Genomic DNA, 26,055 nt, shown 5'->3' with positions numbered 1-26,055 from the left:
TTATAACTTAAAGCATAGTCAATAATATTGTGCCACACTTATCATGCTATTTTGTAATATATAATTAAATCACTATGTTATACACCTGAAACAAATTTAGTATTATAAATTCACTATAGTACAGTTAAAACCATTTTTAAGAAAGAATATCTTCCTTTAACTTCTGTTTAATACTCTTGATAATTTTTTAGCTCTCTAAATTTCACAATGACTCCTTTGATTAGTTGTTTTCCTTTTTTCACCATATTTAGGACTTTTCAAGGCTTAAATCTTTAGTTTTAGTTCTTTTATTTTTATCCATACTTTATGACTTAATACATTATAATACATCTCTGCACAGAGATTTGATTTCTATATTCCCATTGCAAAAATGTCTTCTGAAGTTTGAAATTTTGCCTCCAGTATTAAGATAATAGTTATCACTTATTTAAGTGTACTATGTGGTAGGCAATACTTGTATTAAGTACCTACGTTATCTCATACGACCCTTGAATCCTGTAAAATAGGGGAAAAAAAAAAAACCAATGATCAATCCTGCAACCCATTCTGCTTTCCTATCAAGGATTTGGGGGGTGGGGGGTAGGAGTGGAGAAGATTCTTGGATTAATCATTGTGTCTCTGTGAATGGATAAAGATGTGGTATATATACACCATGGACTATTACTCAGAGATTAAAAAGAATGAAATCTTGCCATTTGCAATAACGTGGATGGAACTAGAATGTATTATGCTAAGTGAAGTAAGTCAGCCAGAGAAAGATAAATATCATATGATTTCACTCATATATAGAAGTTAAGATGAACAAAGGAGAAGGGAAGGAAAAATAAGATAAAAACAGAGAAGGAGGCACACCACAAGACTCTTAAATACAGAGGACACGGGGCGCCTGGGTGGCGCAGTCAGTTGAGCGTCCGACTTCAGCCAGGTCACGATCTCGCGGTCCGTTGAGTTCGAGCCCCGCGTCGGGCTCTGGGCTGATGGCTCAGAGCCTGGAGCCTGTTTCCGATTCTGTGTCTCCCTCTCTCTCTGCCCCTCCCCCGTTCATGCTCTGTCTCTCTCTGTCCCAAAAAATAAAAATAAATGTTGAAAAAAAAAATACAGAGGACAAACTGAGGGTTGCCTGAGGCGTATTGGGTGGGAGAATGGGCTAAATGGGTGATGGGTATTAAGGAGGACACTTGCTGGGATGAGCACTGGGTGTTATATGTAAGCACTGAATCTCTAAATTCTACTCCTGAAACAATTACTACACCATATGTTAACTAGTTTGGTAAATAAAATTAAAAAAAATCATTGTGTCTCTGTGTAATATGTAATTAGGACTAGTCTTCTATATGTTCATTGATATTATTCTCAAATCATGACAATAATTTAAGTTTAGAATATCAGTAAACATACAGAAGTTTTCAAGTATGCTCTCTTTCCCTTTATACAGATTCTTTTTTTATTTAGAATAGTTGTAGATATCCAGCATTCTACTATTTTATTTACCAAATATTTCCTTATGAGACCTTTGTTAAATATTGTAGCATGATGGCTTAAATTCAATTATAGTACAATTCCACGAACAAGCAAAGATTGGGGAAGAAGAGCATGTTTTTCATTCATTATGGTAATAATCTGGAAAATTTATATTTGATATAATTATAAGAATGTTGAAGTTTTGGCCTTTTTTTGTAAAAACAAAGAGTAAAAACTCCTAGGCAGTATCAGAACATTCTACTTATGAACCTTGAGGATATGGCCTCTGTCTTTCAACTTGAGAGATGTCATGTTGCCAAAATCTTTGTATGATTCTTCTCTTCGTAAGTAAAAGATTAATCTCAGCTAGTCTGTTAAAGCCCTGTGTTTATATTCAGGGATGCTTAGAGCCACGGTACTGACTGGTCATTGGCAAAGTTGAATCACTAACTACTGATTAATATATCCCAGGGTCCAAAACAGACAAGGGGATGACCTGTACCAACATATCAAAATTGTTTATGGAAAATGTCCAGACCGATAATTTGTACCCCTCGTTTCTGTTATATTCTCGTGGTTTCTGTTTTTGATCCTGGTAGTAGTCTGGTATATAAGCTATGTGACCAGAAATGTATAAAAGACCGCTCCTCAGATGAGCCTGTGGGTTCCCTGAGTCCAAGATATTTCATACATGTCCTGGTGGTTCATGATCCAAAGATAAAGCATGTCCTGTATAACAAAAAGAATCTTGGCAGCTGTATTTGGAATTCTTGGACGTCTCTGATGGGTGCTTGTGCTTTATTTATCTTGCCGTTCTGTATCTTTTGCTTTACTAAAGTCTTATGTTAGTATAAAATGTGGGATCTCATGAATTATATCAATTATACATCCCTATGTAGTAGCTGCAGGCCAACAATTTTTATTTAAGTTAAGTTCCTCTAAGATCCTGAAATAAACACTGATATAGAAGATCAGATATTCTGATAATTCTCAGGGTAAATATAAATGTTTTTGCTTCTTATGTATTCTTAACTATTAGATTGTTTTCTTCAAAAAAAGTCATGAGGAAATACATTGTTATGAATTTTTAACATCTAGGAATAATTGACTATACACAAATATTTTTTAAAATTCATATCATGTTTTATTGATATATCTTAGGCAAATTCCCAGCAATATTATATACATATTTTTTATTTCTAGTACACAACTTAAAAAGACTTTAAGTCTTTAAAAATAAATTTGTCTTTAAATAAAAATGGTGCTTTCTATTGGATTAAAAATAAATTTGTCTTTAAATAAAAATGGTGCTTTCTATTGGATATGAGCTTTCCAAATTATGCAGTAACACATTCCAATGTCTTCTCAAAGACTTTATTTACTAAACATCATCGGTAATTGTTTTAATCTTTCCATTTTGTTTCATGTAACCTGAAACTGTAAATATTTGTTTATAGTTACTTTCAGGGAATTCTTTTCATTTGCTTGCTTCTCCTATTCCCTGAGTAATATTGTGATCCAAATACTGGTTGCATGTATTCTAGAGTCACTCCTGTGGGAAGATATCATTGTTCTTTTTACTTATATAATTTTCCTCTTTCCACATTAAAACGGAACATAAAATATTTACTTTCCTTTAGCTTATCTAGAATAAATAAAAACTTACTTCCCTCTTATTTTCAAATATATCTTCTGATTACTGCTATCTTTGCATGAAAAAAATCTCCTCTGTGAAAAAGCCAACATCAAAATATTATGGCTACGTTTACATTGACACATCTCAAGTGAAATACATTATAGTATCTAAAAAGAGATACATCTGCTGACTTTCTTTTGAATATACCTAAAATAATTGTGTTCAATAACTTCAATGGGATAATTTGAGAAGCATTGCATGAAATTATATAAAGAGTTCTAAACTTACCAAAGGCCTAATTGCAATTTTTCATATTTACATTTTACATATGCCTATTGTTCTGATTCATGAGTTCCAATAGGGTTTGAGAGATACACTGGATGTTAGTAAATGAAGGTCGATCCTTCCACATGTGCTGACTAGTTCCTTACCCCAAGGAGGAAGCAGCTGCTTTATTACATCTAAATAAATGGACACCAGTTTTTCTGCACTATTAGGTTTACACCTCTAATTTGCTATTGTTTTTGCTTTAATAAAGCAGTAACAGAAATTTTTTTCTTAGTTCTGAACAAGAATTGTAAAATATTGCTAAATCAGTAATAATAACCACTGACTATAGAAAAATTGAACCATTTGTCATCTCCTGTAAAGGGAAATGGTTGGGATAATTTGTTATAGCAGGAGGGAATGAGGCTCTATTCAACAAAGAAGCTGGAAAAAGAGAAACTTTGGTAATATTTCTAACAAAACATTCTGGAAAGAAATAGCAAACCTTAGAGCCACTTTATAGATCTAATGTGTTCATTGATATCATTAAAAAGACATTATTTAAAGGGCATTGGTTTAGACATTTAAATATTTCTATAAATTTTATAAAATATCAAATGAAAAGCAAGATGATAAAGAGATGGCTAAAATGCAAGCAAAAAGAGACAATAGCATAAATGTTGCAGTCAAACAAGAAATTAGCATTAGGCTAAGTGAAGTGCAAATTTGGCACTATAGAAATGTGTATTGAGAAAATAAACCAAATTCCAAAATATAAACAACAAAAATAAGTTGAAAATATTTTTCATATGAATGACATACATACAAGGCAGTATAAAAATAAGGAGCTAACACGACATTTTCAAAAAGTGTTTGAAGATATGCCACAAGACACCTTTTTTTCTGAACTGCAGGAAATTATTTAATGTTTATTTTTGGGAGAGAGACAGAGTGTGAGCGGGGGAAGGTCAGAGAGAGAGGGAGACACAGAATCCAAAGCAGTCTCCAGGCTCTGAGCTGTCAGCACAGAGCCCAACGCAGAGCTCAAACCCACAAGCCTGTGAGATCAGGACCTGAGCTTAAGTTGGACACTCAACCGACTGAGCCACCCAAGCACCCCTACAGGAAATTCTTAATATGCAAAGAAAGTGTTCACTATTTACCAATCAAGACTTATAAAAAGTAAATAAAAAAAAAGAAATATCCTCATGAATGTAGAGAATTTCAGAGGTAAAATAAGTCCCCATTTAAATGGAGAAATAGGGCAACAACAAAGAAATAGTTAGCTGGACCTCAAAATGCAGATTGTCAAAAAAACAATGGAAGACCAACCTTAAATTATTGAGTGGAAAAGATATGATTGAAAATTCTATACCAGAAATGATGGCACTTACAGATAATTCCAACAGAAATGTTTTTTGCAAATAAGACTTGTGTTCTTCTCTAAAATGTGTCAAGATCAAAATCTCAATACAATGAACCAGTATACCAAACAGAGCATAGGTAATAAATGAATTAAAATGAAGCCTAATGATCTGAGATTTTAACAGCAAAAGAATATTGGATAAGTACCAATTTAATTCATGGAATGAAACAAAAATAGTTATGCTTAAAGAGTAGAATAAACTTAAGGAATTTTAAAAATTGACATGATTTCTCTCTCTCTGTGTCTGTCTCTCTATATGTCTCTATATATATCTATATCTATCTATCTATCTATCTAGACAACAGGAGTTATCTGTTTTTTGATAAGTGAAAATTATAGGATATTTAATTTCTAGGAATAATAGTGTTTATTTTTGAGAGAGAGAGAGAGAGAGAGAGCAAGCAGGGGAGGGGCAGAGAGAGGGAGACAGAATCTGAGGCAGGCTCTAGGCTCTGAGCTGTCAGCACAGAGCCCAATGCAGGGTTTGAACTCACAAGCCATGAGATCATGATCTGAGCCAAAGTTAAACGAGTGAGCCACCCCGGTGCCACTATTATGTGGATTTTTAAATAAATTTCTTCATCATTCAAATAAAGCAGTATCCAGTTATCTAATTTCTGCTGATAACAAAGTCTATGTAATTTTATCATTAAATCTATTTTATATTAAATAATAAATGTATGTATATTAAATTAAGTACATCTTAAAGTATCTAAAAATCTAACACTGAACAAATATAAAGTAGTTTCTCTATTCATAATTACATGCTCTAAAAGTATAAAAAGTGTTAAATACTACAAATTGTTTCATGGTAGCTGATAAACCTAAAATTAAGCAAGATGAAATAAATGTTGATTGCTATAATATGAAATCAACCTGATCATCATTTTGAAAAAAATGGCAATATTCAAATTCCCTAAAATGGTAAGAACTCAGACCTTTGATTCTTTAAGATGATATGACCAGAGACTCTGCAAAGTTAAATCATATTTGAAAGACAGCATTTCCGGGGCGCCTGGGTGGCGCAGTCGGTTAAGCGTCCGACTTCGGCCAGGTCACGATCTCGCGGTCCGGGAGTTCGAGCCCCGCGTCAGGCTCTGGGCTGATGGCTCAGAGCCTGGAGCCTGTTTCTGATTCTGTGTCTCCCTCTCTCTCTGCCCCTCCCCCATTCATGCTCTGTCTCTCTCTCTCTCAAAATAAATAAACGTTAAAAAAAGAAAAAAAAAAAAAAAGAAAGACAGCATTTCCCTGATCACTAATTGGTACAGCCCAAATTCTGGACATCTACTCATTTCTTCACATTCTCTCTTCTTAGGCAAGCTCATTTATTTCTGCGGCTTGAAATGCCACTTTTATAGGAACATTTGGCAAACACGTATTTCTCTCAAGACCTTTCTAAGCTTTAAATATGCATAACTGATTGCCTATTTTTCTCATGTAATTGAGTAATTAAGTCAATCCTAGCACATACAACCTGATTTCACCACCCTTCCTATCAAGTTTCTTAAATCAGAACTAAACATTCATTTCTGTTTATAGCCCATTCTTAATCTATTACCAAATACTATTTGTTCTACTAACAATATAAAACCTTACCTTTCTTCAATCTATATCGCCATTATCTTAAACTAAGACACCCATTCTTACATGCCTATCATTTCATAATTATACACTAATATCAATGCATAATAATTCTAAAGTATATTTTACATATTTTGTCATTCCTAAGATGTGCTTTGGGCTGTATCTTACTTATTTACAGCAGTATTCAATACCACTATAATATAAAAACTATCTTAGAAATGAGATGATGATACAAGGCAAAATACAAATTGGCCCCACATCCACCTAACGTACCCCTGTGTCTTTAGAGTGGTAGTGGGAACCAATTAGTATGATGGACATACAAAAAGGGTACTGAGAAAAGACTATGGCATAATAAAAACACCACAAAAATGTATTTATGAACTAGACCAAGAGTCATTGGAAGGATGTGGCATAATACCTAACTTACAATGAAAAGAAGATTATATTGATTTTCTCCTTCCCATCATGATTCTCTGACTTAAAAAAAAAACTGAGTATGTGGCCTTTAGTGAATGAAGTTAAAGGAATCACATGAGAGAAAGCTGTGCCAGTTATTTATTATTTTTTTCTTTTCTCTTTCTATCTTATTTTGGCCTGGAGCTTTATTTTCCCTGCTTAAGAAGAACTATCGATTCTAAGAAGACTAAAGGGGTCACCATGGGACCCAGGGAGAATCAGCAAGGACCAAACTGCTTAGAGCTGTAGGCTAGAATTTCAAGTGAAAAGAGGTCCAGCTGGGATCACCAAGTAGAGGTAGAGTTAGGATTTCAGAGGATAATTTCTCTTAAAATATAAGATGTGGCCTTTTGCCTAAAAATTTCTGGTTGAAATTTATAAAACCCTGTGTACAGCAATCAAAACTCAGGACAACAAGGTACTACCAACTTTACCTGGGGATAAATAGTTGTACAGATATGAATCTCCTGAAGAGCTTTCATCTTCAAGAACCAAAATAAGTCATAAATACCTATTGCAGTGATAATCCCTAAGTTAGTTAAAACAGGACCTCGGCACTTCCCAAAGCAGTTGCTAGTTATTTCTGAGAATCCTACACATAGTATGTTCTACAAGGGAGTCTGCAGTCAACTTTTGGCATTTCTATCCTTCTTTCTGTTTTACCCCAGCAAGATACTTAGACACACTTAGAGTATTTCCACTCTCCCACATAAGCTTGCCAAGTGTCCATGATTATGGTCACTATATCCTGATATTCCCAGAGCACACAGATTTAGGCTGCCTGACATGTGCAAAATGGCCGACTCCCTTGGGGCCTGAAGCAGTTTTGTCTTTATGCAGAGTATCAGAATATCTCCTCAATATGTACACTTGCCTTTATCATAATAACTGGAGCAACATTCACTATGAGATATTTTCACAATTACATACTTCCTCTTTTTTGCTAAGACTTCTGTGATAGAAACTTTTCTTCTTTAATCAACATGTACAAGAGGAGTTTTGATGTATGTGGCAACAATCAGATCATTAGAGTGTGCTGTTAGATGTGTGTGTGTGCGCACACACATGCTTGTGAAGTAATCGAGAGTTGGAAATTGGACTTATTACACTAACAAGAACAGCATAAAAACAACTAAAATAAAATTTCCATTTGGATTTATTTTGATTTATTTTGTCTCCTTTATGTTCCTTGTTAGGCTCTTATTTATTCCTATCAAGTTATATATTAATGTCATCTCTATTTACACTTTCAGGTACTTTATGCTGTCACTGTCAGTCTTTCATAATTAAAAAGTGTTCTTATTGTGCCTGTATTTATCAGCCTGCCCACTTGTGAATTATAGCTTCTAATTTCTTGTAATACTGGAAACCAGCTAACCAAGCAAATTAAAATTGTGTGAAAATTGGCTATGAGTGAATAGCCTGTAAGTAAAGACTTTATTTAAGAACTGTTAAAATTACTTTGTGTTTCTGGCAATTACTGGCAATTCTCTTGATAGCTGATATTACCAAATATGGGACTCTGTGTCGAGTGAGATGTTGTGACACAGTTTAAAATACGGGTTAGGTAGTATAGTTTTTAAATACTGAGACACAGGTATAGACTGCAATAATTAAATGCTACTTGTCAAAATAATTAATAACTGGTGTTGACCTAAGCAAATACTATTTCACTGTCAGTTAATATTTTTTCTAAATATCTACATATTAACATACTTAACATTCTACATGTTTACTTTCCTAGAATTAAGTGACTCTGTATAATCTGCATTGATTAGAATCAATAAATTTGAGATGCATCTCTTCATTTAGGAAGAGCCCAATAAATATCCTGTCAAACTGAGTGAATAAAACCCACATACACTGAGACCATCATATCCCACAGAATACTTGAATTTGAAATCACCTTTAGACTCTTGCATGGAAATAGGAGAAATAGGACTCAAATGTTTTCTTTCTCTTTCTAGAATTTTCCTTTATCTCTCCTCACCAACATGTCTTTCAACTCTTCATAGTATCTTTAGAAACCCACTTTCATAGACTATTCAAATGGAATAGGCTTTTAGAAACAATCCAGGTTACCTCCTAAACACCTTCCCTCTGGGAAGAAGCACTAGGCTAACAAATTGATTGAATTGATGACATGAAATAAAGGATTAATAATTTTAAAAATATATGATTTCCAAGTATTAAACTGTCCCATTAGAAACCTGAACAACACTTTTATCATATTTCACTAGTTTCCCCTTTTATCATTTCTTTAACATAATTTCTAATAAATAGTTCTTAAAAATACTGCATAAAATTGGACATTATTCATGAAGCCTTATATTAGAATGAAATTTATTTTAGGATTGGTATTCAGAAACTCTGATGCTTAGTATTTAACTGAGAAAAATATTTTTGATTTCAAATGCAATACATGTCACTAAAAACTATATCTGTGTACCTACCTACCTATTGAATAGTACACTTCACAAAAATAGAAAATATAATCTTACCTTTGAGTAATTAGCTATGCATTCAGTGGATATTCTGAAACAGAATTAACATATCAAAGCAAATGGTGTTTCCTAGTAGCATACTATTATGTTCTAGGTGACTCATTTAAGAACACAAGCTATATATGTTAGACATAATTTTTTTTTGTATTTATATTGAGGGTGCTTGTTTGAAGAGAAAAACTTTTATTGATAATATAAATGTTAGTTAAAAGAATAACTTTTTAAAAACTCGTAGTTTATTTTCTTTTGCCAATAAATATTCTTGATTAAGTAAGGAGGTAGAGATATTTTTGGAGACTTTTTTTTTTTGTGCTTCCCCTCCTATGTTTTCTATTCAACATAAATACAGAATGAAATTCATGTATTGCCTTCTTCTATCCATTTTTAAAGCAATGTAGGGAAATGATATTGAGCATGACATTGTCACCTCTGCAATATCTATGGAAGAAAAACAACCATTAATTGAGTCTCATTCCTATAAGCATCTATCGCAGATGCTTTAGTTCTTTAATGCAGAGAGGCTTTTTGTTTTCATATGTGTACACATTTTTTAAGTGAGATAGATACCTAAAGTCTTTGCAGTACATAAAAAGAAAAAGAGCTCTATTAGAAGGAACACAGATATTACAGAATGTTCTAACTATGGCAGCTAGCATATTAAGAAGTCTCAAATCATAGGGTTATGAATGAAATATTATTTTTTCCATTAACTAAATTTAATCACCACCTGTCAAATCTCCATGTTTGTCTCTTAACTGTTCCTTGAGCAGATTCCACAATTATCTAGCAATTTGAATATTTTAAAGATCAATCCAGTTAAGGATGAACTGGTTTAATTTTTCCCATTCTTCAAGTCCATACCCCAGTTCATGTTTTGTCTATGACTCTAAATGGTCCAAATGAAAAAGGAATTTTGGTTAACTTTGAGTCACTCCTTCTCTTTTCCCTCTTCCATACTATTGAGGAGAAAGAAGAAAGGTATAACGGAAGTTCTTTTTACCCAACTGACACTTGCTTTATTCTACTTTGTTGTTTTTTTATTCTATGGCTGACATTAATTGGTCATTAATGTCCTCTGTGTGGCACAAGTCCAAGGGGTTGAGGGGTTGCTGATTCAAAGAGTTGATGTGTGAGTTTTTTGGAAGGCTCTGGGGTTCCCTACCATGGACACCCTGTTCTATTTATTTAGTCCTCCTCCATGAATCCCTTTACCTCCTGTACCTCATGCATCCACAAGCTCATGCTGCTGGTGTTCACAATCTGGCAGACAATCCTCTTGGGATAACAGAAACTCAACCTCTATTAATTTCTGGGGATCCACTTGCCCCGTGAAAAACTCACTCCTTTCTGTGTTAGAAACACAATGCTTTGAGATACATCTCCAATTCTCTTCTCCACTGGGCAGAGATGCACAGGAGAGGTCAGTAAACCTTTTGCTTAAGCAGAATTCCAGCTGACAAACGAACTTTCTCCTTGTTTTAGGGAACACACATCCTCACACACATACATATGGTCGGTTAATGGGAGGGAAAAACATATTCCTCCTCAAAGTGTGGACATTACGTGCTCACGATCTGACTACAATGATGATGCATATGTGTCTCCTGCTTTTCCACACTGCCTTCTATCTTTTTCTCCTTCCTGGTAGTTTTATAGAGCCAGGGAATTTAAGAAGTATACCGTGATCACCTCTTAGTTCTAATAAAATCTCCTGACTCCAAGTGACCTTGTCTTTATAAAAATGGGTTACTTTTGGCATTTCTTTGGCCTTAATTCTGTTTCAATGGAGAAAGCACTAGTAAACACCCTATTTTCTTATGGAGATCAATATGTATTCTGGCTTTTATTTGGACTATTCTAATTTGAATTGATATTCAAACTTTATAAGTTTCTATAGCCCAATGAAATGCAATTTGTTGAGTATTTATATACATTTTTAGGAAGTTTGTGTTTCATGTAACCATAAATAAATAATGTATAATCTATGAATTTATTATTGCCATTATCACTGAATTCTAGATTATCAGATTAAATTTATAATACACAATTTAATATGCTAAAACATTTTCTTCTTTTTTGTTATGACAATTATTATAGTATATAAATTATTTAGTTTCTCTGCTCTTAAACTATATTTGACATAGACATAGATTTTTTTTAGAAACTTTGATATATTTCTCTGTATTATGTAAGGAGTAATCTGTTATTTTGATAATTAAATATTATATGATATTTCATTTCCAGAAAAAATATATAAAACTGCTTTCTGGATAGATAAAATTTTCTTTTATACAATTAATTTTAACTTTTAGTTTATTTTTCAATTAACAACATAGAAAATCATATTTTCAGTTTGTTGTTGTTATCCATCCCTCCTTTGAAGGATTTTGCTTTCATTGAGAAAAATTTAATTGAATTTTAATAATGTAGAAGAAAAAACACACATTTTAATTTCAATAAATTGATTTATTTCTGATAAGTAACATTAAAATTCTAAGGACGTAATGCTTATATGAAGATGTAATGCCTAGGGGTCCCTGGGTGGCTCAGTCGGTTAATCATCTGATTCGACTCAGGTCATGATATCACAGTTCCTGGGCTGGAGCCAGGCATCAGGCTCTGTGCTGACAGCTCAGAGCCTGAAGCCTGCTTCAAATTCTGTGTCTCCCTCTCTCTCTGCCCCTCCACCGCTCATGCTTTTTCTCTCTCTATCACTCTCTCTCAAAAATAAACATTAACACTAATTTTTAAATAATGCCTAGATCTAATTTTACCTGAGGCTTCCTAACCTTGAGATATAAATTGAAACCATCACTCAGTGATACTTGAGCCAAAATTCATGTAAATCTTGTGAAATCAGCAATTTAGCTCCATCTATAGTTTTTCGGTCTACCGGTATTACTAGAATAAAATAATGATTCTCTCTATACGTGGAAACGCTAATACAGATGATGTTTAAAAATATCTTCTGATCTTTGTTTTCCCAAAATTCAAATTTTGTCATAAAATAGAACATTTCAATCAGATTAAATTAATGAATTATCTATATCTATATCATCTACATCTATATCATCTATATCTATGTCATCTATATATCATCATATATATAGATGATATAGATATAGGTATATATATATAGATATAGATATAGATGATATAGATATAGATATAGATGTAGATATAGATATAGATATAGATATAGATATAGATATAGATATAGATATGGATATAGATAGATATTTTTTTCCCCTTTGGCATTACTCATGACAGGGTGTTACATTTTTCTAGTATAAGAATCTGATGTAGGCTGCCCATGTATTTTTTTGATGATTTTGGTAGTAATTTTACTGTATGTATACATCATTTGGGAAAAATGACATATTTTCAACATAAAGCCTTCATTCTTTGAAAGTGGATTTTATTTTATTTTTTTTATTTATATATGAAATTTATTGTCAAATTGGTTTCCATACAACACCCAGTGCTCATCCCAAAAGGTGCCCTCCTCAATACCCATCACCCACCCTCTCCTCCCTCCCACCCCCCATCAACCCTTAGTTTGTTCTCAGTTCTCAACAGTCTCTTATGCTTTGGCTCTCTCCCACTCTAACCTCTTTTTTTTTTTTTCCTTCCCCTCCCCCATGGGTTCCTGTTAAGTTTCTCAGGATCCACATAAGAGTGAAACCATATGGTATCTGTCTTCCTCTGTATGGCTTATTTCACTTAGCATCACACTCTCCAGTTCCCTCCACGTTGCTACAAAAGGCCATATTTCATTTTTTCTCATTGCCACGTAGTATTCCATAGTGTACATAAACCACAATTTCTTTATCCATTCATCCGTTGATGGACATTTAGGCTCTTTCCATAATTTGGCTATTGTTGAGAGTGCTGCTATGAACATTGGGGTACAAGTGCCCCTATGCATCAGTACTCCTGTGTCCCTTGGATAAATTCCTAGCAGTGCTATTGCTGGGTCATAGGGTAGGTCTATTTTTAATTTTCTGAGGAACCTCCACACTGCTTTCCAGAGTGGCTGCACCAATTTGCATTCCCACCAACAGTGCAAGAGGGTTCCCGTTTCTCCACATCCTCGCCAGCATCTATAGTCTCCTGATTTGTTCATTTTGGCCACTCTGACTGGCGTGAGGTGATACCTGAGTGTGGTTTTGATTTGTATTTCCCTGATAAGGAGCGACGCTGAACATCTTTTCATGTGCCTGTTGGCCATCCGGATGTCTTCCTTAGAGAAGTGTCTATTCATGTTTTCTGCCCATTTCTTCACTGGGTTATTTGCGTTTCGGGTGTGGAGTTTGGTGAGCTCTTGATAGATTTTGGATACTAGCCCTTTGTCCGATATGTCATTTGCAAATATCTTTTCCCATTCCGTTGGTTGCCTTTTCATTTTGTTGGTTGTTTCCTTTGCTGTGCAGAAGCTTTTTATCTTCATAAGGTCCCAGTAATTCACTTTTGCTTTTAATTCCCTTGCCTTTGGGGACGTGTCGAGGAAGAGATTGCTACGGCTGAGGTCAGAGAGGTCTTTTCCTGCTTTCTCCTCTAGGGTTTTGATGGTTTCCTGTCTCACATTCAGGTCCTTTATCCATTTTGAGTTTATTTTTGTGAATGGTGTGAGAAAGTGGTCTAGTTTCAACCTTCTGCATGTTGCTGTCCAGTTCTCCCAGCACCATTTGTTAAATAGACTGTCTTTTTTCCATTGGATGTTCTTTCCTGCTTTGTCAAAGATGAGTTGGCCATACGTTTGTGGGTCTAGTTCTGGGGTTTCTATTCTATTCCATTGGTCTATGTGTCTGTTTTTGTGCCAATACCATGCTGTCTTGATGATGACAGCTTTGTAGTAGAGGCTAAAGTCTGGGATTGTGATGCCTCCTGCTTTGGTCTTCTTCTTCAAAATTACTTTGGCTATTCGGGGCCTTTTGTGGTTCCATATGAATTTTAGGATTGCTTGTTCTAGTTTCGAGAAGAATGCTGGTGCAATTTTGATTGGGATTGCATTGAATGTGTAGATAGTTTGGGTAGTATTGACATTTTGACAATATTTATTCTTCCAATCCATGAGCGGGGAATGTCTTTCCATTTCTTTAAATCTTCTTCAATTACCTTCATAAGCTTTCTATAGTTTTCAGCATACAGATCCTTTACATCTTTGGTTAGATTTATTCCTAGGTATTTTATGCTTCTTAGTGCAATTGTGAATGGGATCAGTTTCTTTGTCTTTCTGTTGCTTCATTGTTAGTGTATAAGAATGCAACTGATTTCTGTACATTGATTTTGTATCCTGCAACTTTGCTGAATTCATGTATCAGTTCTAGCAGACTTTTGGTGGAGTCTATCTGATTTTCCATGTATAATATCATGTCATCTGCAAAAAGCGAAAGCTTGACTTCATCTTTGACGATTTTGATGCCTTTGATTTCCTTTTGTTGTCTGATTGCTGATGCTAGAACTTCCAGCACTATGTTAAACAACAGTGGTGAGAGTGGGCATCCCTGTCGTGTTCCTGATCTCAGGGAAAAAGCTCTCAGTTTTTCCCCGTTGAGGATGATGTTAGCTGTGGGCTTTTCATAAATGGCTTTTATGATCTTTAAGTATGTTCCTTCTATCCCGACTTTCTCAAGGGTTTTTATTAAGAAAGGGTGCTGGGTTTTGTCAAAGGCCTTTTCTGCATCGATTGACAGGATCATATGGTTCTTCTCTTTTTTTTTTGTTAATGTGATGTATCACGTTGATTGATTTGCGAATGTTGAACCAGCCCTGCATCCCAGGAATGAATCCCACTGGATCATGGTGAATAATTCTTTTTATATGCCGTTGAATTCGATTTGCTAGTATCTTATTGAGAATTTTGGCATCCATATTCATCAGGGATATTGGCCTGTAGTTCTCTTTTTTTACTGGGTCTCTGTCTGGTTTAGGAATCAAAGTAATACTGGCTTCATAGAATGAGTCTGGAAGTTTTCCTTCCCTTTCTATTTCTTGGAATAGCTTGAGAAGGATAGGTATTATCTCTGCTTTAAACGTCTGGTAGAACTCCCCTGGGAAGCCATCTGGTCCTGGACTCTTATTTGTTGGGAGATTTTTGATGACTGATTCAATTTCTTCGCTGGTGATGGGTCTGTTCAAGCTTTCTATTTCCTCCTGATTGAGTTTTGGAAGAGTGTGGGTGTTCAGGAATTTGTCCATTTCTTCCAGGTTGTCCAATTTGTTGGCATATAATTTTTCATAGTATTCCCTGATAATTGTGTGTATCTCTGAGGGATTGGTTGTAAAAATTCCATTTTCATTCATGATTTTATCTATTTGGGTCATCTCCCGTTTCTTTTTGAGAAGCCTGGCTAGAGGTTTGTCAATTTTGTTTATTTTTTCAAAAAACCAACTCTTGGTTTCGTTGATCTGCTCTACTGTTTTTTTAGATTCTATATTGTTTATTTCTGCTCTGATCTTTATTATTTCTCTTCTTCTGCTGGGTTTAGGCTGCCTTTGCTGTTCTGCTTCTAGTTCCTTTAGGTGTGCGGTTAGATTTTGTATTTGGGATTTTTCTTGTTTCTTGAGATAGGCCTGGATTGCAACATATTTTCCTCTCAGGACTGCCTTCGCTGCGTCCCAAAGCGTTTGGATTGTTGTATTTTCATTTTCGTTTGTTTCCATATAGTTTTTAATTTCTTCTCTAATTGCCTGGTTGACCCACTCATTCGTTAGTAGGGTGTTCTTTAACCTCCAATCTTTTGGAGGTTTTCCAGACTTTTTTCTGTGGTTGATTTCAAGCTTCATAGCATTGTGGTCTGAAAGTATGCATGGTATGATTTCAATTCTTGTAAACTTATGAAGGGCTGTTTTGTGACCCAGTATATGATCTATCTTGGAGAATGTTCCATGTGCACTCGAGAAGAAAGTATATTCTGTTGCTTTGGGATGCAGAGTTCTAAATAGATCTGTCAAGTCCATCTGATCCAATGCCTCATTCAGGGCCCTTGTTTCTTTATTGACCGTGTGTCTAGATGATCTATCCATTTCTGTAAGTGGGGTGTTAAAGTCCCCTGCAATTACCACATTCTTCTCAATAAGGTTGCTTATGTGTATGAGTAATTGTTTTATATATTTGGGCGCTCCGGTATTCGGCGCATAGACATTTATAATTGTTAGTTCTTCCTGATGGATAGACCCTGTCACTAGTATATAATGTCCTTCTTCATCTCTTGTTACAGCCTTTAATTTAAAGTCTAGTTTGTCTGATAGAAGTATGGCTACTCCAGCTTTCTTTTGGCTTCCAGTAGCATGATAAATAGTTCTCCATCCCCTCACTCTCAATCTAAAGGTGTCCTCAGGTCTAACATGAGTCTCTTGTAGACAGCAAATAGATGGGTCTTGTTTTTTTATCCATTCTGATACCCTATGTCTTTTGGTTGGCGCATTTAATCCATTTACATTCAGTGTTATTATAGAAAGATATGGGTTTAGAGTCATTGTGATGTCTGTATGTTTTATGCTTGTAGTGATATCTCTGGTACTTTGTCTCACAGGGTCCCCCTTAGGATCTCTTGTAGGGCTGGTTTAGGGGTGACAAATTCCTTCAGTTTTTGTTTGTTTGGGAAGACCTTTATCTCTCCTTCTATTCTAAATGACAGACTTGCTGGATAAAGGATTCTCGGCTGCATATTTTTTCTGTCTAGCACACTGAAAATCTCGTGCCAATTCTTTCCGGCCTGCCAAGTTTCAAAAGAGAGATCAGTCACGAGTCTTATAGGTCTCCCTTTATATGTGAGGGCACGTTTACCCCTTGCTGCTTTCAGAATTTTCTCTTTATCCTTGTATTTTGCCAGTTTCACTATGATATGTCGTGCAGAAGATTGATTCAAGTTACGTCTGAGGGAGTTCTCTGTGCCTCTTGGATTTCAATGCCTTTTTCCTTCCCCACTTCAGGGAAGTTCTCAGCTATTATTTCTTCAAGTACCCCTTCAGCACCTTTCCCTCTCTCTTCCTCCTCTGGGATACCAATTATGCGTATATTATTTCTTTTTAGTGTATCACTTAGTTCTCTAATCTTCCCCTCATACTCCTGGATTTTTTTATCTCTCTTTTTCTCAGCTTCCTCTTTTTCCATAATTTTATCTTCTGGTTCCCCTATTCTCTCCTCTGCCTCTTCAATCCGAGCCGTGGTGGTTTCCATTTTGTTATGCATTTCGTTTAAAGCGTTTTTCAGCTCTCGTGACTGTTCCTTAGTCCCTTGATCTCTGTAGCAAGAGATTCTCTGCTGTCAGCTATACTGTTTTCAAGCCCAGCGATTAATTTTATGACTATTATTCTAAATTCACTTTCTGTTATATTATTTAAATCCTTTTTGATCAGCTCATTAGCTGTTGTTATTTCCTGGAGATTCTTCTGAGGGGAATTCTTCCGCTTTGTCATTTTGGATAGTCCCTGGTGTGGTGAGGACCTGCAGGGCACTTCCCCTGTACTGTGGTGTATAACTGGAGTTGGTGGGTGGAGCCGCAGTCAGACCTGATGTCTGCCCCCAGCCCACCGCTGGGGCCACAGTCAGACTGGTGCGTGCCTTCTCTTCCCCTCTCCTAGGGGCGGGATTCACTGTGGGGTGGGGTGGCCTGTCTGGGCTACTTGCACACTGCCAGGCTTGTGATGCTGGGGATCTGGCGTTTTAGCTGGGGTGGGTAGGCAAGGTGCACAGGGGCAGGAGGGGCAGGCTTAGCTTGCTTCTCCTTAGGTGATCCACTTCAGGAGGGGCCCTGTGGCAGCAGGAGGGAGTCAGATCAGCTGCCGGTGGTTTGGCTCCGCAGAAGCACAGAGTTGGGTGTTTGCGAGGAGGGAGTAAGCTCCCTGGCAGGAACTGGTTCTCTTTGGGATTTTGGCTGGGGGATGGGCGGGGGAGATGGCGCTGTCGAGCGCCTTTGTTCCCCACCAAACTGAGCTCTGTCGTCAGGGGGCTCAGCAGCTCTCCTTCCCTTTGTCCTCCAGCCTTCCCGCTTTCTGAGCAGAGCTGTTAACTTATGACCTCCCAGCCGCTAAGTCGCGCTTGCTGTGGGAACACAGTCCGTCAGGCCCTCCGCTTTTTGCAAGCCAGACTCGGGGGCTCTGCTTGGCAGGTGAGCCGCCCCTCCTCCCCGGCTCCCTCCCGCCGGTCCTTGGAGCGCGCACCGCCTGGCCGCCCCCTTCCTACCCTCTTCCGTGGGCCTCTCGTCTGGGCTTGGCTCCGGCGACTCTGTTCTGCTAATCCTCTGGTGGTTTTCTGGGTTATTTAGGCAGGTGTAGGTGGAATCTAAGTGATCAGCAGGACGCGCGGTGAGCCCAGCGTCTTCCTACACTGCCATCTTCCCTCTCTCTGAAAGTGGATTTTAATGAACTATGCCCAATACAACTGTAGACTCAAATACCTGAGTAGATCATGTACTCCTACAGTGAGCTGGCATGTTCATATGATCATGTGTTAATGTGTTTTTAGGATATAGTTTTTAAATCTTATTGTTCATTTTTTTTGATATATGAAAAAGTCTTCAAAATCAATCATTTATTTATTTACAAGCTAACTTCCTTTGTAATCAGAAGTACTGATTTTATAGTATAGTATCACTCTGAGTATGATCTGAGTATCATCACTTTTAGTACTGCTACCTTTTTAATTTGGTAAATATAGCTCTGTCAATTTTATCATTGCATTATAAAGTTCATAGGATCAGGTTAGATATTTTTAAGAGCATATTTTTAATTTATTGTTCTTTTGGAGTAATAATTTTAATACACTCTATTCAGTTATTTTGCATTGTAAAATTCACATTTTCTTAAGGAAATTCTTTGCTTTCACTTGAAATCTCTTTGAAAGAATACCTTTATCATATTACATTGTAGTACTTTTAATATATGATATACTTAAATAATACTGGGTCTATTATTTGCTTAAAATTCCTCATGTAATAAAGGAAACTAAAATTATAGGTAAATAAGATAGGAACTAAAACCAGTAACTTAGAAAAAAAGGATATAATCAATCACTTAATGACCATTATGTAGGGAAATACTATATTTGCTGCAGTAAGGGATTTGCCATATATTGTTACCACACATTTATAAAATACCTGGTTCTGTTTTCACACACCTGAAATTGTTAATCTTCACAATAATATAGTGATGTAGATATTATTATCTTCCTTTTACAAATAAGGAAATTAAACACAGGAATATTATATAACTTGTCCAAGTTCAGTTAGAAGGAAAAAAGAGCTAAGATTCACACTCAAATAGCTTGTATCCTTATCTATATAGCTCTATACTGTCCCTTCGTAAGATGCCTAAGTAGTTTTAATTCTTTATGTGTTTCTATTAATTTTTAAATTATTTCTTGGTAAGTGAAAAATGTGTTCTCAAGCTCATAGTTATATAATTAATTCAGTCACAATTCAACAAGTAAAGTCTATTGATATTTCAGATTCGTGGAAAAACTTATGATTTTGGCAAAATATATATTAAACACATACAATTGGAAAGAATTGTTTTTTATATATGTTACTACTTTTTGGGTTTACCTAACATTGCACTATAATTATTAGGGAAACATTTATGTCCCAACTTCATGTAACAAAGTTTACCGAATTAATTACTACCATGTAGCATGTAAAGCACTTGGTCAGTTTAGCTTGAACCTGTGCTGAGTGCAAGTGCTGGCCAGCCCTCTGCTCTCAGTCAGGTGGTGGAATTTCTGTATGACCTTCTCCTAGGCCTTTGGCACTAACTCCAGTTTTTTCTTTTAGTACTCTAATTAAGTCAAAGCTCTGTAGACATATTTTCTATTCCAAGTAAAAAAAAATGTATAGAAAGGGTTTTCAATTTTATATTCCCCACTCCCCAGCATTATATGATTGAAATTATGTGTTTGCTTTCTAATATGAACCAAGAAAAGGACAAATTTCAGCAGAAAAATGGTGTGGTATACATTCCCGACATTCTTGACCGATAAATAAAAATAAAAACTGAGTAAAAAAAATTACATATCTAACCTTATCCATGACACAGAAGCATGATAAGCCAGAAAAGCATACTGATCACTGTGCACAAGGCTTTCTTTTTGTTTTTCTCTCTCTCTATTTACTTTTTTTCCCTTAACTTCCACTAAAATATTTTTGAAGTGCCATCCTTAAGGAAAGATTTTTGAAAATCATTAATAGCTCAAATGTGGTTAATATGGCATATGTGATCAGAATAAGCAGACATTGGTGAACCTTTAGCTCATGATTAAGAGTTTTTAACTTCTGTCCTTGAGTCTCACAATAGCATCTCATTTCTTTTCATCCTCCTAGATTATGCTCCTTGAGCTCTTTTCTGTAAACACCAATCACTTGAAAATGAATATCCAGAAGATTAGCCATTTCAAGAGTCGTATGTCCTACCGTACTAAAATATGCTAATATAGAAAATTCTAAAGGATGGAGTTTTGTTTTTTTTAATCTCTGGATTTTTTTTCCATTCACTGCAAATATCACCACTAAATACTGAAGTATTATTGCAGGCATATTTTTTATATATAGCAAACATTAAAATCTGTGATTTAGTTAAATTTTTCTTAGACTCCAAAATTGCCTGTAAAAATTATATAAGACGAACTCACATTCATGACAGATTTATTAAGGACAAGTGATATATTAAAACCTTGGAAGTTATATTTTACATTAAAGGTAAATTAAAACCATAAATTAAATGTGTGCACAGATGAGTCCGGTCTTAGCAAACAGTAATCAGGTTCTGTTTAATTTTCCTGTACTAGATAGATTCATCAAGACTCACTGAGTCTCTCTAGTAATTTTCCACATCCCCTTATGTCTGACATTTGCTTCATTAGAATCAGGTCTCCTTGCAATCATAAGGCAAAACACATTCTTATATTAAGGAGAAAGGATGGCATTGCCATTACAATATTTTAATCTGGAAAACATATATCTGCTGTTCTCTGTAATGACATATTTGGGAAGTCAAATAGCCTTTAGAGAGAGGTTTACTGTAATAAAGTCCATCTACTCCTTAAATACTTAAATAGGGAATCGAGTTTTGTTTGTAAATGTGTGCTTGTTTTAAAATGCACAGATTTTTTTTTAACTTTAGCTTATGTTCCATCAGTTTGTTTTGTCAAAACAAGTAATATCTTGAGTACTATCAAGTCAACAGGACATCAAAACAAAAATTTGTGTAAAGTTAAAGGCACAGTACATTAACAAACAAATGATCCTGTTATAAAATTATAAATGTAGTTTGGGATGGGGTGGGCAGGAGGGCAGTTACTCTAAAGTATAGGAACTGACGTCTTGAAAGTATCTCTGAAGAGGGCTGATTACTCCTTTCATCTCTTCTTATGACCTTAAGTTCTTTTAAACAAATCAGTGGAATATCACAGTTGGTAACTTGTTGTGAGTTCTTGAGGCTATACAGGTATTGTCGGGCTACATTACATGTGGTTTCCCTATTAGTTTGTTGGACGGAGTGACCCACTGCCAAGCAGATTCAGTTGTCTCATGGCAACTCCTGAGTACACCCCTTGGGAGTTGTAATTTCCTCTAAATCCTTACTACTGTAAAAGCCTCCATAACCATCTCTAGCAAAGTCTCTGCTGCCGTAGAGTTGCTACCACTGTGGCAAGTGCTCCCACACATAGTTGCTACAGAAGCTGGAATTGCTAGTGCCAGTACTATGTTGATAGTCTCTGGCACCAAATTGTCTACTGAATCTATGACTCCTGGAATGCACACAACTGCTACCCTTGCAGTGGTGTTCATATGCGTATTTCTAACCAAGATGGCAGTACTTGTTTAGTCCCTGCAAGAAGATCCAACAAACACTTGGTAATATTTATGCTTCTCTTAAGAGAACAAGGTAGCAGTTTTCCTATACATTCTGCAAAGCCAATGTGATGTACGTTTCTTCAATATCATTGGCGAGTCAAAATTGACAAGTTGTTTCATATTTGAAACACCCAATCTTCTTGATGCTATTGATATAGCCACTAGAATTGGACTTTTTCCAGAAAGGAACAGGTGAAGTCCTCTTCTCTGTCTCTATAAGGCTGTTCTTCATGGATACTGGTGTAAGCGTATCCTTTTTTGTATAAAAAAAATCCTCCAGAGAATCTGCACCCTTTTTGGTCTCTGCAAACGCTAAGCGTCAGCGAATCCTTGCCTTTTGAAAGTCAAGCCGAAACTACCATTTGTCTGACTCCTTCTGTGGGTTATTCTCAGAATTAGAACCAATCTTCCCACAGCCAGAAAGATATATTCATCAAAGAAATCATGAGCAAGCATCATTATTTCCCTAGGGAAAGTAGCACTAAACATCAAGGAATGGTGATCTCCCTTTGATACCATGCTATTTTTTCAAGTATTTTACATATTTGAGCTTCAAACTCCATAGCGAACATACTATCAGCTTTATCCAATACCAAGTATTGTCAGAAGTCTAATCCAATATTTCCTCTTTCCATCATATCTACAAGGTCTCTTAAATGGTACTAACAAGTAGCATCCATGTTCTAAGTCTTAAATCTGCTGACCAATATTGACACCACCAGAAATAATCCAAAGAAAAACCCTAGATTGGTATGAAAAACCCTAGATACAGCTTTCTCATAGGTCAGTACTGCCAATTCTCTCATTAGTGCTAATACAAAGAAAACTGGATATTTTTTTGCAGCTCCCAAACCTTCTCTTTTCTTTTCTGGTCCTCAAAGTCCCCCCTGGACCATTGGAATATATCAGACTCAAGATGGGCAAGAGAAATACTGCAGTTTCTACAGACCCTGTTTGGGTACAAGCCATCAAATATCTTTTCTCTTTGATAGTAAGAATAGCATCCCTCTGCACTGAAGTCAGGGGAGTATAACAAATAAACTGTTTCTCAGGATGATTTCTCCCCTCTCAACATCACTGAAACTTTCATTATGTGGGAGACAATTGTTGCCTGTTGCCTCAATTGGAATGTCATATTTCTCAAAGTTAATTCCAGTCTTATCTCCAGAGAAGGGTTTCTGTTCCAAGCATTCACTTAATGGGAGGGGTTTTGATCAATCATCTTCATCTGATTTGTCATACCATCAACTGTTTCCACCATATTCAAGTTTGTCAGAGCCACTTCCGTAATCATGGCTGCCAGTGCTATCAGTCTCCTTGACCGTGATCACCAAACCTTCCCCTTTATCCACTTCCACAATCACTGAGAAACTAGACTTTCCTCTTGAGTCACCATGGACCTCAAAACTGTTGTGCACATCCTTTATTCAAACTATGAACTGTCTTTATCATAGACTGTTTTAGTAACTTCTCTGTTCCTTAAATGCGGAGGAATATAGCACCCTTGGCTATCATCTGTAACTCCTCTATGCTGAATTATCAGAAAAATTCAGATATGCATTAGCAAGCTGCTGGTTCAGTCTGAGCTCATTTTATACCACCACAGGATCCATATCTGAAGAGTACAGAGAACTCAGAATCTTCTTCCATGGCTCTCTAAAATGTGCAGACTGTTGTTTCAAAAAATGAGGTCTCCAGATATATAACCATGTTTGAGAAAAAGTATTTTTGAACAAATTATGACTCAAAAAAAGTTTTAAGACATTATTATTCAATAGTTATAAAGCATGGCTGAGCAAACTATTTGATACAGGTATGTTTCGACATTTTACACAGTTTCTGAATGAATTTTAAATTATTTAAAAATCATCTCTTCATATTTGTTTAATTGATAAATCTCTAATCATGCTGTCATTTTAGATTAAACATTACTATATACATTTCAGTCAAAAGGACTGTGATTTTGAACTTTTTTACTTGTTTATTCCATTCTGAGTTACAGTGTGATTTATGGTCTATACTTTTCTCTTTAGTAAGGAGTTTACTTAATTAAGTTTTTGACCACTAAACAAAGAATTATGAATTCACTTAATGGTTTGCAAGTAGCACGATGCAATACTACAAAATCAAAGCTATAATTTTAGGAATTGTTTTGAATTCCAATTCTGATCATAAATGGGTTTGTATCAAATATTACTTATAGATAGAATCACTATGACTATATGGATTTGGGAACATATTGTTCAAACAAACATAATAGCTAATATTACTTGACATATTCAAGGTTAAATGTTGACAGGTGCTGTGCAAACTCTTCACCCTCCTCCTTTTAAATATTACATGTAAAATGCAACATGAGTAAATGCCACAGGTTAATAGATTTCCATAATCCTGTTCTATGTATAGAATTTTTCAGGTCCCAAGATACAATGACAATAATCCAATTCCCAATACAAAATAAATTATTTTATTAGTGATGTTTTCTGGATTATGCACGGATAAAGTAAATCAATGCTTTTTGTACTTTTTGTTTCTTTGCTATTGATAAGGGATAATGAAATACAAGCCTTCAGAATGACATGATTTTCAAGCTGTAAAAGACCTATGAAAATATATACCTGGCCCATAATTTTATAGATGAAGATATGGAGGTAAAGACGTTAACAGACTTGCCTATGTCAAGCTTGCTATCTATGACAGATTTCAGAGAATATCAACATACCTGATTCCTAGGTCAACGTATTTTTCTCTACAAGATACAACCCTTCCTTTCAGCTAACACAAATGCATAATAAAGGAATGTTTCACATTGATACTATTATTCCTTGAATTCAGCCTTTCTGTTTCACAATGATTATGCTTTCTGGATTAACTAGGAAAATAACCATCAGATTTCTTCTTTTTGTTCTGAGTACACAGTGGTTCCAAACTCTACCTTATGTGAAATTTTCTACCTCTACAAAAACCCATTGCATATCATAAAATTAATTTCTTCTCTTTCTCAGATATTCAGAAATGTCCCAGAAATAATTGCAGCAAAAGGCTTAAAGAGAGGGCAAGCCATATGTTTAGAAGTTTGCATTTGGTGATAATTTAAGCATTCTTGGTGAAGAATGTTTAAGTATGTGAAAGATGTATGCTTTTTCACCTTATATATGATTTCTGAGGAAAGAAAATAGAGAAGATCAAACTTTAGTTCAGGAAAATCCTTCCTTCCTTCCCTCCCCCTCCCTCCTGATTTGTTTCTCTTCCTTTTCTTTTTTTTTTCTTGCTTTAAAATATTAATGCAAAGTGAACATGGTGGTACATACTAGAGAATCAATGTTTTCTAATTTTATATATGTTCAGTACAGCATGACTAAAAATAAATAATCAGAATATTTACATACCTTAATTTGTAACTACTAAAATTGGAAGATTAACAAACTATATGTATATAATTTTAGAAGAGAAGTTCAAATGACATAACATTCAATATATACTTTAGCTTAACTTTACATTCTGAACCCTCAGCTCTCAAATGAAATATCAAAACATTTTTCCTTATGGTTATTTAAATGGAGAGCAAACATTCCCAAAACTGTGTAGTGTGGGATTTAATTAGGGGAGATTAGTGGTCGTTTGGTCCCTTGAACTTAGTAGTTTGTTCCCTGAAAGTTAGAAATATGAAAAACTAGGTCCTCAGGCTTTTCTTCCTCAAGTTATAAATAATCCCCAAACAAGCATACTAGCTGTAAAAAAGAAAAAAAGGGGGGAAAAACAGAGAAAATAAAAGTCTACATACTCTTCAAATACCTGCATTTCTAATCCAATGAATAATAAGGCAACTGGTCCCCTTATTACCAATGAGCAGGAGGTGGTCAA

General features: G+C 35.5%; 1 pseudogene; it reads right to left on the bottom strand.

The window, feature by feature from the left end:
- Positions 1 to 21,815: 21,815 nt before the first annotated feature.
- The window catches only part of LOC121037915 (ATP-dependent RNA helicase DDX3X-like), an 83,681-nt pseudogene continuing 79,441 nt past the window's right edge, over positions 21,816 to 26,055 (bottom strand).

The sequence above is a fragment of the Herpailurus yagouaroundi genome, unplaced genomic scaffold (genome assembly GCF_014898765.1).
Source record: "Herpailurus yagouaroundi ecotype Mexico unplaced genomic scaffold, PumYag 164, whole genome shotgun sequence".
Lineage (NCBI taxonomy): Eukaryota > Metazoa > Chordata > Mammalia > Carnivora > Felidae > Herpailurus > Herpailurus yagouaroundi.
This window is presented reverse-complemented; position numbering and strand designations above follow the sequence as displayed.